Source organism: Cajanus cajan, chromosome 5 (genome assembly GCF_000230855.2).
Source record: "Cajanus cajan strain Asha chromosome 5, NIPB_CcT2T_4, whole genome shotgun sequence".
NCBI lineage: Eukaryota > Viridiplantae > Streptophyta > Magnoliopsida > Fabales > Fabaceae > Cajanus > Cajanus cajan.
The window spans coordinates 63,516,203-63,531,532 of NC_138521.1; the positions used below are offsets into that span (position 1 = coordinate 63,516,203).

The 15,330-nt window shown below is 27.2% G+C and overlaps 1 long non-coding RNA gene across 1 annotated transcript; it reads left to right on the top strand.

The window, feature by feature from the left end:
• The first annotated feature begins 6,932 nt into the window (after window positions 1-6,932).
• LOC145958417 (uncharacterized) lies at window positions 6,933-13,936 on the top strand. Its single transcript, XR_014434189.1, has 3 exons — window positions 6,933-7,575; window positions 11,910-12,019; window positions 13,350-13,936. It is a non-coding gene; the product is annotated as an uncharacterized LOC145958417 (long non-coding RNA).
• The last annotated feature ends 1,394 nt before the right edge of the window (window positions 13,937-15,330 follow it).

Genomic DNA, 15,330 nt, shown 5'->3' on the forward strand with positions numbered 1-15,330 from the left:
ATTTGTAATTAGGGATAATTTTCTCTTGTCATTACACGTGTTATTTATTTATAAGGATTTTGTTAGTTTTATATGTATTAAAGAGCTTAAAATTTAAAATGTCTTATAAAAATATTATTTTCATAAAGAAAATAATTTAAACATATTAATGGTATTAAAAAAATATTTTTAATCCTTGACTAATATTGAAAATACTAATTAACATTTACAATAAATAATTGAGGTAGTTACAGTAATTTTTGTTAAGATAAATATTATCGATATTTAAATTTTATTCGACTACAAAAATTACGCCTTTTATGTAATATAGGAGTATTATTTGTATGCTTGGATATTGATTTTTTAAAAGGAAAAAAAGTATACATATCACACGCATAATATAATAGTAATAATAATAATAATAATAATAATAATTTAAAAGTAAATGCGGAAAGCAGAGATATAATTTGTGAATTAAATGTAAGGTTAAAATATTTTTAATTTTTTTTAATTTTTTTATTATTTTAGTTCCTACAACTTAAAATAAATATTTTTAATCTTTATATTTATTCTTTTCAATCCTCTTTAGTTCTTATAATTCAATATAGATTTTTTAGTTTATATATTTGTAATTTTGTAATTATTTTTAATTTTTATTGTTATTTTTTATGTTTTATTTGATGTTAATGTGATTGAAGTCTTTAATTTTGTGAGAATAAAAAAATAGTGTCTCAACAATTAATTTTATAAATGAGGATAAAAAAATATATGAAGTACTAATAGATTTATTTAAAATGACTCTAACAAAATAAATTTGATAGCAAACACAAAAAAATAAATTGATTTGATGCATATGTTACATTAACATAAAATAGAATGTTACAAAAAAATATTAATGATAAAAACAAAAAAATTAAGAACTTATAATTTGAAAGGAGACTAAAAGAATTAAAAATAGAAACTTAAAAAATATATTTTAAATCGTAAAACTAAAGAAAATTATTTTAAATTATAAAAAATTTAAAATAAAGTAAAAAAAAAAACATGTATTTGAATTTTGAAGTTAAATGTAATTAGCGTTTAGTTTGAAAAGGGAAGTGGTAGATTTGTTTGTTTATTGATGGTGCGAAATTCGTTGAAAACGGAAAAGTGCGAAGAACGAATCCTATTGAAGTCCTAAAGCACACGATATTACCTATGTTATGTGAATGTGACCATCATCACACCAAGTGGATGGAGCTACTACAATTACAAAACTCTTTCACACTTTTTGGTCGACAAAGATTTTGTTTCTACACTCATTCACTTTTTTTTTTTTTTTTTACATTTTCCAAATATTTCAGTCCAATTTTTAATCACCCATTTTATATTTTCAATGCATGTAATTTGACGGTGCTGTTTTCAAAATTCTACGATGGAATCAAGTTTTATTTACTTTTTTTAAAACGTTTTTTTTAATATGAGCATTTTAACGATTATTAAAATCTTTAATGATTATTAAAATTTACTATTTAATATCTCTTTTTAGTATATTTATTATGTGATAGAGTAAATAATAATAAATAACATGAACGCTTATTTTTTAAATTAATTTGATGTTATTTTTAACCCTACTTTTTCATTTACTTTTTTTACTCTCAAACAAAATAATAATGAAACAGAATTTAACAGCATTTCACTTAAAGTATTAATTATTATTTTATGTTTTTTTTAACTCTATTATGTTTTTGTTCAACAATACAACATACAACTTGTAACTTGATATAACTCCAATAATTTAATCAACTTTAGCACATTCAACACAATAACATGTATAAATATATTAAATGCGTTGTCATATATATCAACTATGAAAATTTCTTACAATAAGAGTTAACAATTTAAGTGACTAAACTCAACCAAGTCACGTGTGTCTTGTCTCAATCAAGTCATCTAACAACTTAATTTGATTTATCATATTTTATCACTTAAACTATGAAGTTTAGTACTAATGTTAAAGTATAACATTTTGAGTATGAGATTACCACAATACTAGCTTGCATCACTAAGTCACTTATGGAATTAGCCCATTGACTACCTTCCAAGTACTATGCCCCTCCAATATTTGATTAGGGACTAAGTCTCTAACTTTGTATTTTACTCAATTTGTTATTTTATACACGTATGTCTTGACCTTGCTCATATATGAACACCACATAAAATCTAGAGGAAACAACAAAACAACTTACCATTCAAAATTCAACTTACTTATTGAAGTTTTTTCAACACTTGGATTTTTAGTGTATCACAACGTATATCTATACAATGAGATATTAATTTTTTAAAGTAACAATTACTTTTCTCTAGTTTTTATGTATGTTAGCAAAGACATGTATTTCTATCACATGCATAACAACTTATTGGCTTGGACAACTTAAACATCATACAACTTTGTTACTCGTTTAACTACAACATCTCACAACTTATACCACTTATTCATTAATCAACTTACATTTTAACAACATGAATATCATCACATAATGTATCAACTCACAACATATAGATTCATCATTATACATCATCATCCATACAACTTATTCACCATCATTCAACTATTAAAAAAACAACTTTCATCATGCAACTCACGCTCAACACCACTCATAGGTTGCTCAACGCCATTAAGGCAAGGGGCTCCCTATCTCATCCCACATCCAACACCAAACTACTTGCACTAGGCATGGTTGAGACAAAGAATCTCCCACTCTCTTGTGCTTGGCGTGGCAAAACCCACACCCGACCCCAATTAGACAAAAGGCCTCTACCTAACTTACGTCCGACACCACTCCATTAGTATTTGACACAAATTCAAGCATAGACAAGTCTCTTTCCTCACATTTGATGTCATTCAAGCCACACTCAACATGATTTCAACCCAAAGATGATTCTCTGTCCTTATGTTCGGCGTGACCGATCCTATGCCCAATCTGAGCAAGACAAAGACCCCTTTGTGGAGTCACTCACGGTGTTTTGAAGGTGCACATAATGCAATATCAAATTTTCCACTTATGCAGAAACTGGTTTTATTGAATCCACCTGAAAGCCAACCCAAAACTCACATGCAAAGCATTATACATCATATAAGCATCATGGACATCTAAAAAATAATTCCATTTACAACATGCAACCACTTTAAAGCAAGAATCATTATATCCTTCTCATACAAGATCTCAAGAACACTACAACTTCATAAATCACCAACACATGGATTCAAATCATAACAACGAGGAATGTAAAAGATCCTAAACAACAATCATCATCATGCACCAATCACAAAGCTTCCTTTACCTCTTGAAGAATTAAATCTAAAATAGGAGGAGGAGAAGAAGTTTCACACATCTCAAGGCTTGAGATTTTCGCAACTCAGCAACTTGGATCCACCCTCAAGCCACAAGATCAACTGAGTGAAGAAGTAGGTGACAAGTTAGAGAAGTAAGGAATGAAAAAGTTTTCAAGTTCAAGAGAAACTCTCTTTAACTTCTCTAAAAATTTATTAAAACTTGAGTTTATGACATTACAAAAACAAATTAAAATTCTCAAAACATCAAACACAATAGAAGTGAGAGAATATCATATATAAGAAAAAAAATAAATTTCACACAAATTTTAAAAAGTAATTAAATGTATTTAATTATCACAATTTCACACAAAATATGCTATATATTTATTAAAGTATTTTTAACCACATTTATTATAAATAATATTCTCATTTATTATTTTAGAAACTTATATTGAAATATTAAATAAAATTAATTTAGTTAAAAATTACTTATATTTAAATAAAAAATTTAACATATTTTACTTATATATAATTTCAGAGAGAATAAATTAGGCGATGATAATTAATTACCACGTGCAATTCTTTTAATATGACCAACCCAAGATATTAAACAATTTTTTCGTAGGGAGAACCACATTTTCTCATATTCAAGTACTTTACAAAATTAATTGGTGATGTTAAACTTATCAAAGATCTTTTATTAATATATAGTTAAATTGAGTCTTAAAATTTATTTATTTATTTATCGAAAAATTCTTATGACCACTTGTGAATGGTATAACATATTATTTATATGTCACCTCAGCATAATATATATATATATATATATATATATATATATATATATATATAACACATTCAATTTCAAATACTAAGTAACAATAAGGACTGTTTTAATTTTTTTTTATAAGAATCAAATCTTATAAAATAAAAACCGAGAAATTAAACTTAATTTAGTTATATTTACTGAGATTGAAATCATAGTTTTTTTTTCCATCTGTAATTGAAAGCAAACTTATGACTTCGTTAATAATTTTTATATGTTTTTATATTTGTAAAATTACTAAAATCTTATTTTCTTAATTAATCTCTACTTAATTAATAAATATTTGTTTATTTAAGTAATGGTTAATCAATATTTCTTTCTTAACGACTCACTAGAGACGGAGAGAGCATCTAAGAAAACATTTATTACATTTTTATTTATCAACAAATTTTAATTAAAGATATTTTCGAAAAAGAACTTGTATAATTATTATATAAGACAAACGTCTAAAAAAATTATATAAAACAAGTTATCAAAAAGAAAAAGAAAATCATATAAAAGAGTACAAGAGGGAGTGATTTCTGCTTAGCCCCATCAACTAATTACAACTACACACTACATAGCCCTTTACATTATTCATATTTTGTTTCTATTACATCAATCATTTTAATTATAATATGATTTTCCTCTTTTATGTTGTAAAAAAGTTTGTATAAATTATGGAACATATACAAATTGTAGTTAGGTTTGAGTCTGTTTCCGGCAAGGGTAGTCCAAATTCACAACTCGTGTCTGGAAATCGGTATTAGGACCAATTCTTTGGTTGAATGTTGGGAAAATTAGAGCCATTCATACATCCATCACGCGTCATTAAATTAACTGAACCACCAATTTCTACCATTTTTTTGTTACTTCTCTCTTCACTCACATTCATAATCATAACCTTCGTTTTCAGTATCCATATACAACACCCCCCACCAGGTGTCGGATATTTAAAACTTGGTCAGCAAATACGAGTAAAACTAGATTCACTATCTTTAAACAAAATTTTATATCCAAGTTTTATGGATAAAAAAAATATAATTATACAGAAAGATCTCACTAAAAATTAGATTCTCCAATAAATATTAATCATCATCAAAATCGTTAGATATTTTTCATCAGTAACATAGTTGAAAAAATAATATAAAAGTTTGGTTTTGTTTTTGTCTTGAAAAGTTAGGTTTCAAATATCCCAAGGTTGTGCTTCAGAAGCCCGGGTCCAAATTAAGTTTGTGTTGATGACAGAAAAAACAGATTTGGACTATTTGCCGGTTTAGGCCCAAAATCTAGGTATGATCTATCACCCAGATGTTCTGCTCTGGCCCAAGAAGTGGCAGGTTATTGATAAACAGAAACCGGTTCTGTTTGCTACGGAGTAATGTTCGGCATTTTTTGTTTGGCATTGGAGCATGTTCGGTTTGGAAAAAGGCTTACGGCCTTTTTTCTTTTTTTTTAGTAGTTATATAATAGGCTGATGATATATACACCTCCTTTTTTTTTTTTTTTTTTTTTTTTTATAAGTACACCTCTTTCTTTTAAAAAAAATTATAAAGTATTATATTTTTTTTTAAAAAAATTAATTTTACACTTTCAACTTTCAATTTACTACTCTCTTCTTCTTATTCACACATTTTTTTTTTCTCTTTCAATTTTCAAATGCTACCAAAATAGGTGGGGTGAAGGAAAAATAAGGAGGTGCATGTAAAAATTAAAAAAAGAAAGAAAGATATGTGAAAAAAAAAGTACTAAATTAAATGTTGTGGATGTAAAATTAAAAAATTTAAAACAAAAAAATTAAAAAAATTTTAAAATTTTAATTATTTTTTTTAAAAGAGGTATACTTATAGAAAAAATGAGGTGTATATATCATCAACCTATATAATATAATATAGTCGAATTGACCAGATTTTATCCTATATATTATTGGATCTTAATTGTGTTGAATTCGGATTTCACAAAAATAATCTATCAAAAGTTTTGTGCCAGACAACATAGACAAACTCATTCCGACCATTTCACAAGCACCCCTGTTCAATACACATATTTGTGAAAATTGAAATAAACTAAAAATAACAAACTAAAAAAAATTGAAGCATTAATGAAAATTTCTATAGTAATTTAAAAAACTGTTTCACTATAACTTAAATAGATCAAACTTATACGTTTGCACATGCAATTTTTTGGTATACAAGTATAATACCACTACGTAATTGTTATGAAATTGCTATATAACAACTTATTTTTCTCATAATCTTATTATTTAAATTAAGTTTATGGTTTACCAAATAAGTCATTGGTTAGTGATACAGAATTTTTAGAGTTTAGGATTTAAGATTTAGAATTTACCGGTTACCAAGTTTGAGGTTTATAAAAAAAAAACATAATTGAAAAGAGAGATTTCATTAAAGATAATTAATCAAATTTTTCAACAGATTGACAACAAAGTTGGAATGAAAACTTCAAAGTTTTATTATTTTATTTTTTATTAATTCATATAAGCAATTTTTTTATGAAATTATTATACTAATATATCTTTTATAGTCTTATTACTATTTAAATTTTGTCAGCAAGAAAAATAACATTTTTCTGTGTGTATTGTTCAATTAGCATATGAGCAAGATCATTTATTTATATATATTCAATACATATATTATCTATGAAAAAAGCAAATAAAAATCAATTAATCGATCTAATCTAAAATATATAAAATAAAATTGAAGTGAATGACTTTGTACCTAAACATTAGTTGAAAGATGAAACCAAACACAAAGACTATTAACATTAACAAATCATATGTTTCCTAATCAATACGATTGCTTAGTTAGGCAGATTTATTACACACAACATAGAAGTGTGGCTTGTAAGTAAATAAAGAAAAAACCACCAGAGCAAAACATTGGACCCGAAAACCAGTTCCTCCGCAAATTGATAAAGTGATGGCTTCCTTTCATTACTCGCCAACTCATACACACTATAATAAGTAGTAACATATATCATATATGCCACATCTTACCATTTTCATGAAGAAAAAAAACCTCTTATCCATATCCCTTGTTCTGTACAATTGAGCACAAACCTAATAAGACGACAGAAACACCGTCTTCATATCCAAACACGAAGCACCCCACAAACTTACTGCTACCTGCACATGCTCTTGTCACGTAATGGAACATATGTAAGGACCCCCTCCACCCTTGTTTTGCAAACAATAAATTATCCGTTTATGGCTTCGGTTTTCAAATCTTGCAAACACTACCATCTATCTATACTCAAATTTCACGACACGTACGAGTTTCATTCTGGTGGAATTAATGGAAATTATTGCTTCTTCAGTAGGACAATTTGTTTGTTAATTAGTAGAACAAGGTGTGTGAAGCTGAAGCATCAACCATGTACCCTCAATTATTGTGCAAGATTTAGCATCTTGATCTAATCACTAAATGGCCTTCACGTTGTGTGGTGCGACATAAAGGTTCGCAGAACTTCCTAAATCCTATTAATTCTGAACAATGACTATAATAATTGGTTCTTTAAACAAACTGATGAGTAGCAGTTAAAACTTGGAACGCTCTCTAATTTTCACATGGCGTTGCCTCAACAAGTTCTGTGTTAATTAAATACTACTATAAAACAGTCAGAAGTGTCACATGTGATTTCACATGGAACAACTTATAAAAAGGAAAAATGAAGGAAAAAAGAATGAATCTACCTATATTAATTTATTGTTTTTTATTGAAATTCTTGTAAGTTTTGAATTTTTATAACAAGGCCCTTATATTTTTTGTTTTTTAATTAGACCCTTACTCGTCAATTAACATTTATTTTTGTTGATTAATCATAAGTACCTGTTTAAAAATATAGATAATTGAAGTATAATGATTTATTCAACTGTTAATCACTTAAAATCTTAAATTAATGGATGTTTATCTATACTTTGAGATAGGTTGTTTCAATTTAATACACCCAGCACCATCCCGTTTCTTTAGTGCTTTAAAGATAAACATAGATTAAGAAATATTTAATAGGTATAAACTTAGACTAAAAAACTCATTTAATATCTCATTAGTAGAATTAATATGGCTGTGTAGCTTATAACTTTTCAGTCAAAATAAGAGAGTAGTAGGCGGAGGATATAACCAAGAAAAAGAGAAATGGCATAGAGAAGTAAAATTTGACGGAGCTTTAATTACTATTAACCAGTAAACACTTAATTATTTGTTTTTGAAAATACGGAATGTAAATTAAAATAAGTTGTAGAATAATTAAACAAAAAGAGTTAGTATATTTCAGAGATTTATTCATTTAAATTAATTGAAGTGCAAGGATATTAAAAATTTTGAAACTTGTGATCATCATCCTATCAAGAATGATATACACATAATTAATAGTATTAAGGTTGGGATAATATGAAAAATTAAAAAGTTATATAGTCGATATAGTATATAATAGAAGCTATTGGAGAAATAGGTATGTATGGAAAGTAATAATAGGCATAAAGAGAGGTCGCATTCGAGAGCTCCAACCTTATCTACTTATCCACTTACGTTTGACAATGGGCCCCTTGGCCCTGTACGTGCAGAATGGGCCCACTCCTCCTTCTTCTTTTCTTCTCAATAGTCAATATATTGCCTTCAACACCCCTTTTACCTTACCAACTCACTCTCACACTTTCTTTAGATAACAAATCAAATAACAACAAATATATGAATCAATTTTCATTAAAAAATATGTTGTTTAGATTGATGAAATTAAAAAAGAAACAAAATTCTTTCACTTATGTGGTTTGATTGAAAAGAAAAAGAAAAAAAAAAAAGAGAGAAATATATCGAAAGACAAATTTATTCTTTTAATATTATAATAGAAAAATGTTTCCTCTCATAAAAGCAATTCCATGCATGCAAAGAAGGTTATAAGCATAGATCAACACTTTCATTGTATAAGCAATTTCACTCCTGCCATGGGGGGAACGAAAATCTGGTTGGTTCCATGGAAATTACATACTTCCGTTGCTATACATTGTTACTTTTAAACAAACGATGGAAGAAAAAAGGTTTTCTTTCTTTTTAAATAAATAAGGTTTTAAGTTAACTTATGTCCTGTTTATGCATATGGAAATCAACCTAGCTATCAAAAGTGGGTTTTATGATTTTTTTTTTTAAATTGTGTTTTTAACTGTTTTATTCAATGAGAGACATTAGAGATTTTTTAACTACTTATTTATTTTGATTTGTATTTATGATATTTATTTTAAAACTATATTTTACTATTTAAAAAATAAATTATCAATAACCATTCTTTATATAAATAAAAATAATTATCATATGCATAATTTTCTTTCAGAATTTTTCTTTAATAAAAGTGTTTCAGGAACTTTTCATCAATAAGAGTGATTTTAATAAAATTTTTAAAATCTTTTTATCAATTTTAATTTGTATTTATCAAATTTGTTTCTTAATTAAATTTAACAATATTTAAACTCGAAAAACATTATGAAACGAGAAAATAATTATTCAAATAAGTAAAAAAAAATTATGCAAAATGATGCCAACATTATTTAAATAAACAAACAACGGGGAAATAATTTAAATGGAAAAAAAGAGTGGAAAATTTCGAAGAGAAAAGTCATTCAAGAGTGTAAACAACACATGCAAAAAATTTACCAAGTGTGGGTCAACAATACGATGCAAATTGTTGGAGCAAATAAGTGAAAAAATATTTCAAGTAAAAAAGAAATAGAACAACACACGAAAAAAATAAGCAGAAAAAAATACATATAAAAGTAAGAAAATGAGAGAAAAGTAACTTGAATAAATACATAGACAATAATAAAATATCTATATAAATAATATTAAAAAAAAATCCTAGTCATCCAAGTATAAACTACTACCATTAATTATAGGCTTAAATGTCATATTAAGAATAGTTTTTCGATTGATTGACAATGTGAAATATTTTATATTGATAAATATATAATTATTAAAATCTTATAAAATATATTATTATTAATTTTCAATTTATTATTATATTAGTCATTTTAAAAAAAATAATTTTAAACAAATTAGTCATTATTTGTCTGGAACATTATATTTTATATTGTGTGGAGTATGATTCTGTAGTTGGCTGAAAGCGATTGGAGCAACAAGGATCAAATTCTTGACATTGCCGTTCCTCACCGTCACTGCTACACTAATATGCCTCACTAATCATTTTTTCTACAATTTATGTTACTCACACTTAATAATCTAAAACCCTACACATAATATGTAATTTTTAAGAATTCAAGATATTATTTCTAATTTCAATTTATTAACAAATTGACTTAAGGGACCCTTGCGTATCTCAAGGGTCATGTTCCCCACTGTCAAAACCTCCAATTCCAGAGTGCTTCTTCTACAATATTTATATTCAGAAACGTAGACCAACACTCCTGATTTTTATTTATTTATTTGTGAGGGGTTTTAATATATTAAGTACTACTAACATCACGCAATTTTTTTTTTTTTTTGGAGTTATCAATAACTTATATATATAGTATCTTTTATTTTAAAACTAGTTCAACCATTTTTTTATATTCTAAAGTCAAAAAAGTTTACCATTAAATACATATGATGAAACTTTCTTATTTATAATTGTAAATGATATTTCAACTGTTTATCTATTATTACATGAGTAGTATGGAATTAGTATTCATCACAGTAACCAGTATAGCATACTGTTATAGCAGATTAATACTCTCTGAAATTTATACAAATATGGAAAAAATAGTTAAAAATACAACAACAAAAATCAGCTAATAATTATATATATTTTTAAAAAATTATAGATAATTATAATTAATTCATTATTGATACACATTTTACTGAAATATATGGATTTTTTGTTAATACCAATAAAGCTAATTATCAATATGCTATATCATAATTGCCTTTGATAAAAGATATATGTGACACATAAAAAAAATTGTTAAAATAAATTATCAATATTATAATCAAGTTATGTGTAAAAATAAAATATGTCAAAATTCATATTAAGGAGTTCATAAATAAAATTATTACAATCATCCTAATAATCGAAAGATTCAAATAGTATATATAAAATTTTAAGTTTCAACTATGACATCATTATAATTCTTAAAATAAAAATAAAAAAAGAGTTCATAGCTATTTAATGGTATTAAATATGTAAATGTCATACATAATCTCACTTCAATCATAATAATAAATATTAATTAATGGTACTTAAAATTTATGATAACTTTTTTTCTCTACATGAATCTTCATTTGGAGACAATTGCTTGAGATATGGATAGAAACTGAATGTAGAGATTTTTCTATATATAAAAAATCATAATTTGTAAATACTAGTCTCTTCTACTCGACCAAACTTCATTTATATTATAAGTTATTTTCTCTCTTAACAAATAATAATAATAATAATAATAATAATAATTACAAATAAAATCACAGTAGAAAGATTGACTAGAAAACAAAAATCATAATTACCAGCAATAAATTTTGGCATATAAAAACTTAAAAGAAACAAGGATAAATAAAGATTAAATAGAAACACACTTATTTTATATAATATTAATAGACACTTAGTGTCTTTATGAATTTTTATTAAAAATAAATATTGAAAAAAAGAGGAAGATTGAATAGAAAACAAAAATCATAATTATCAGCTATAAATTTTGTGAAACCCTTTCCCCTCCCTTTTTTCTCTCACTTGCTCTAACTCTCTTTCACTCTCAAAACTCTCACTTCTTCTTTTCTCTCTTTTACGTGTGGTGATTCTTGATGGCTGAAGATGCTAGTGGGGGTGTGAGCTAATTTCTCAAGCTGGTTCTTTTCCGTTCACTTTAAAGCTTCTCTTCTTCTTCATTTTCTTCTTCCTGGAGCTCGGAGTTCTTCACCGAGGTAAGGGAAGCTAGATTCTATTGTCCTTTGGTTGTAAATGAGTCATAGCACTCATCTGATGATTGTGAATGGCTGATTCTTGGCTGAAATTTGAAGGAACTCGTTTTCGGGTGTTTTTAGGTTTCTTGAAGAAATTTGGGTTTTTGAATTCTAATGGTTGCATGTGTGAAAAGATGGTATTTTTGGGATGTTTGATGAAAATGTGAGCTTTTGGATGGTTTGCATGTTGTTTTCTGGTTGAGTTTGCAGGATTTGGTGAAGTTTTTCAAAAGTTGAGAGTTGCTGCTGAGTTTCGCGCTGAGCGCCATTCTTCGCGCCGGGCGCGCGACCATCAGAAAACCCCATTTAGGCAAGCCCGTCGGGCGCAGTGGTGTATGCGTCGGGCAAGCTTGAGAGTGGGAGTCTTTGGATGGCCCACGCTGGGCGTGACTTGGACCGCGCCGGGCGCGATATCAGTAAGTGACATGTTTGGGGTTCTGGTTCTGCGTTGGGCGCGACCATTGTCGCGCTGAGCGTGGAGACTCCTTGGGAGTCTCTGCCATGGGGGCGCCGGGCGCAATTTGAATTGTGCTGGGTGCGAGACCTTGGGAGGTCTCTGCCTTGGGTTTGGGCACGTCGGGCGCGTGAGACTCCTTAGAGTCTCTGCCTGGGTGCGCTGGGCGCAATTGGAATTGCGCTAGGCGCATGTGAGCTTTGGGCTCTCTGGCTGGGTCACGCCAGGCGCGGGCACGCTTGCGCTGGGCGCGCTGGTCCCCTGGTGCTCTCTAGTTGTACCGCGCTGGGCGCAACCATGAGTGCGCTGGGCGCGGAAATGAGATTTCACTATATGCTGTCAAGTGTTGATTTATGCTAAGTATGAGCTGGAATTGATGAATATGCTGTGCTGTGAGATGTATTGATGAAGTAGGATGTTTAAGTTGTGCTGTGAGCTGTGGTTTGGCTATGCTGTATGCTAATTTTGCTGTGCTGTTTAATGCTGAGTTGTATGCTAGTATAGCCGCTATGTCGGTGCTGTTATTAGCCACTATTGTGGTGCTGTTATAGCCGCTATGTCGGTGCTGTTATTAGCCACTATTGTGGTACTATTATAGCCGCTATGTCGGTGCTGTTATTAGCCACTATTGTGGTGCTGTTATAGCCGCTAAGTCGGTGTTGTTATTGCTGAATGCTGTGATATTTAAAGCTGATGTTGTTTAGCTGACTGATGTGCTGATAGCTGTAGTTGCTTATCATTCATATATTTTTTATATGCATGCTGATTCTTTTTTTCACTAGCTTACCTTTTGTTGTTTCCATGTGGTTTGGACTGCAATGATCATACTATGTATAGGAGCAGTGCAGGATTATGTTGGTGTTTGCTGAGGAAGGTCTACAGCTGGCAGATGAAGTTTTATTCTTTTGATGTAGTTAGCTACTTAGTTAGCATTTGCTGAATGTATTTTTATTTTGTACACTCTAACTCTAGCCGGATTGGGACCTTGTATATATATATATATATATATATATATTCTAGATTTTATATTTATATACTTATTCTTTTCTGTCTGATGATTCCGGTGTGCTGTGCCGTGTGTAGTGACCAGCCGGGTCGTTACAAATTTAGCCACATAAAAAGTCAAAAGAAAAATAAATGAGAGAATAAATATTAAATAGAAAATAAAAAAAGAATAAAACCATTTATAATATGCATAAAAGGATAAAATAGATTTAAAAGGTGAAAATCGAAATAATTTTTTTTTATTTTTTCTACAAATATAAAAGACGGTATAAATTGTATAATACGTGTTTTATTTTTATTTAATATATGATTTATAATAAATAAAATTCAATCTATAACTACGACATCAAAAAAAAAATCAATCTATAACTAAATGCACAAAGTAAAATTAAGTACACCGAGGAAATACTCTTAAATTAAATAATCAATATACAAAAAAAAAGTAATTTTAAATTATTCTAATGTGAATTTCAATTTTAGTATTTTTATTATACTAAGAATACTTTTGATATTTAATTAAATTTTAAAATAATTTATTATAGTTTATTTTTATATTTTAACTTAAAATCAATAAATAAAATATTTTATAGATATTCGTCAATTTATATTTATCTGTATAATATTAATATATTTTTTTATTGTCAGTTTGTTTGTTAATTAATTTTGTTGTAAATAATAATATTGAAAAATAAGGAAATATTTGAAATATAATATAGTACATATTTTATGTACTTAAAATTTTAATGCCAATTTTCTTAATAATTTTTTAATATGAAAAGTCACACGTCTAATAAATATATTTTTATAAATATATATAACATTTAATAGAACTATTTAATTTAATTACACTTTAATAAATATATAAAAAATGTTAAGAGGTGATTATATATATATATATATATATATATATATATATACAAAAAGGTCGTAGTCATTTTGAGATTAGGTTAAAATCTATATGAAACTTAACTATATACTTTTTTTCATGTTTATTTTCTCTTTTTTCTTTATTTTTTGTTTTGTTTCTCTTTAATTTTCTAAACCAGCTGAGAAATTTTTATTTTTAAAATAAAAATAAACAAAGTTGCATGTTTTTTTTAACACCATATTATTCATGATATAAACTATCAATTAATTTTGTCGATGATTATTTTTTATTAAAAAACTTGATTAATTATCTTTGATAAAAAAATGTTTATTTCAATCATTTTTTTTTTTCATTTACAACTTGAATTTATGATCGTACTTAAGAATTTAAAGTCTAAATTATGTTAAATTAAAGACATGTTAATTGTACATGTCTTCTAGAGAACTTAACTCACTAAATTATATATATATATATATATATATATATATATATATATATATATATATATATATATATATGTAAATATAAAATTTATCATTACACCACATATTTATGATTCACATAACCCACACGTAAGACTTTGCTCTTTTTTTTTACACCACGTAAGATTTTACTTAAAAAGTATAAATCTAATTTCACACTTAGTATGTTAGTTGTACGATGAGAGTTTATCGCAATATGTATTTATTTTCTTGGGGTGAACGCTTAATTAGTGTGTTTATGCTATCCTCTTGTTGAAATGGTCCTAAGACTTATTTTTTCTCGGTTTAGTCTAGGTACCGTCTTTACACAAGTACTCGGTTTTGGATAATTTTAGTATTTAGACATAATTAACACTATTCAAGAATTAAATTTTAGATTTTTTTTATCTATCGTATTTAAATTTTTTAACAAATTTTTTACAGCTGACGCACTTTACATATTTTAATAATTTCTTATAAATAT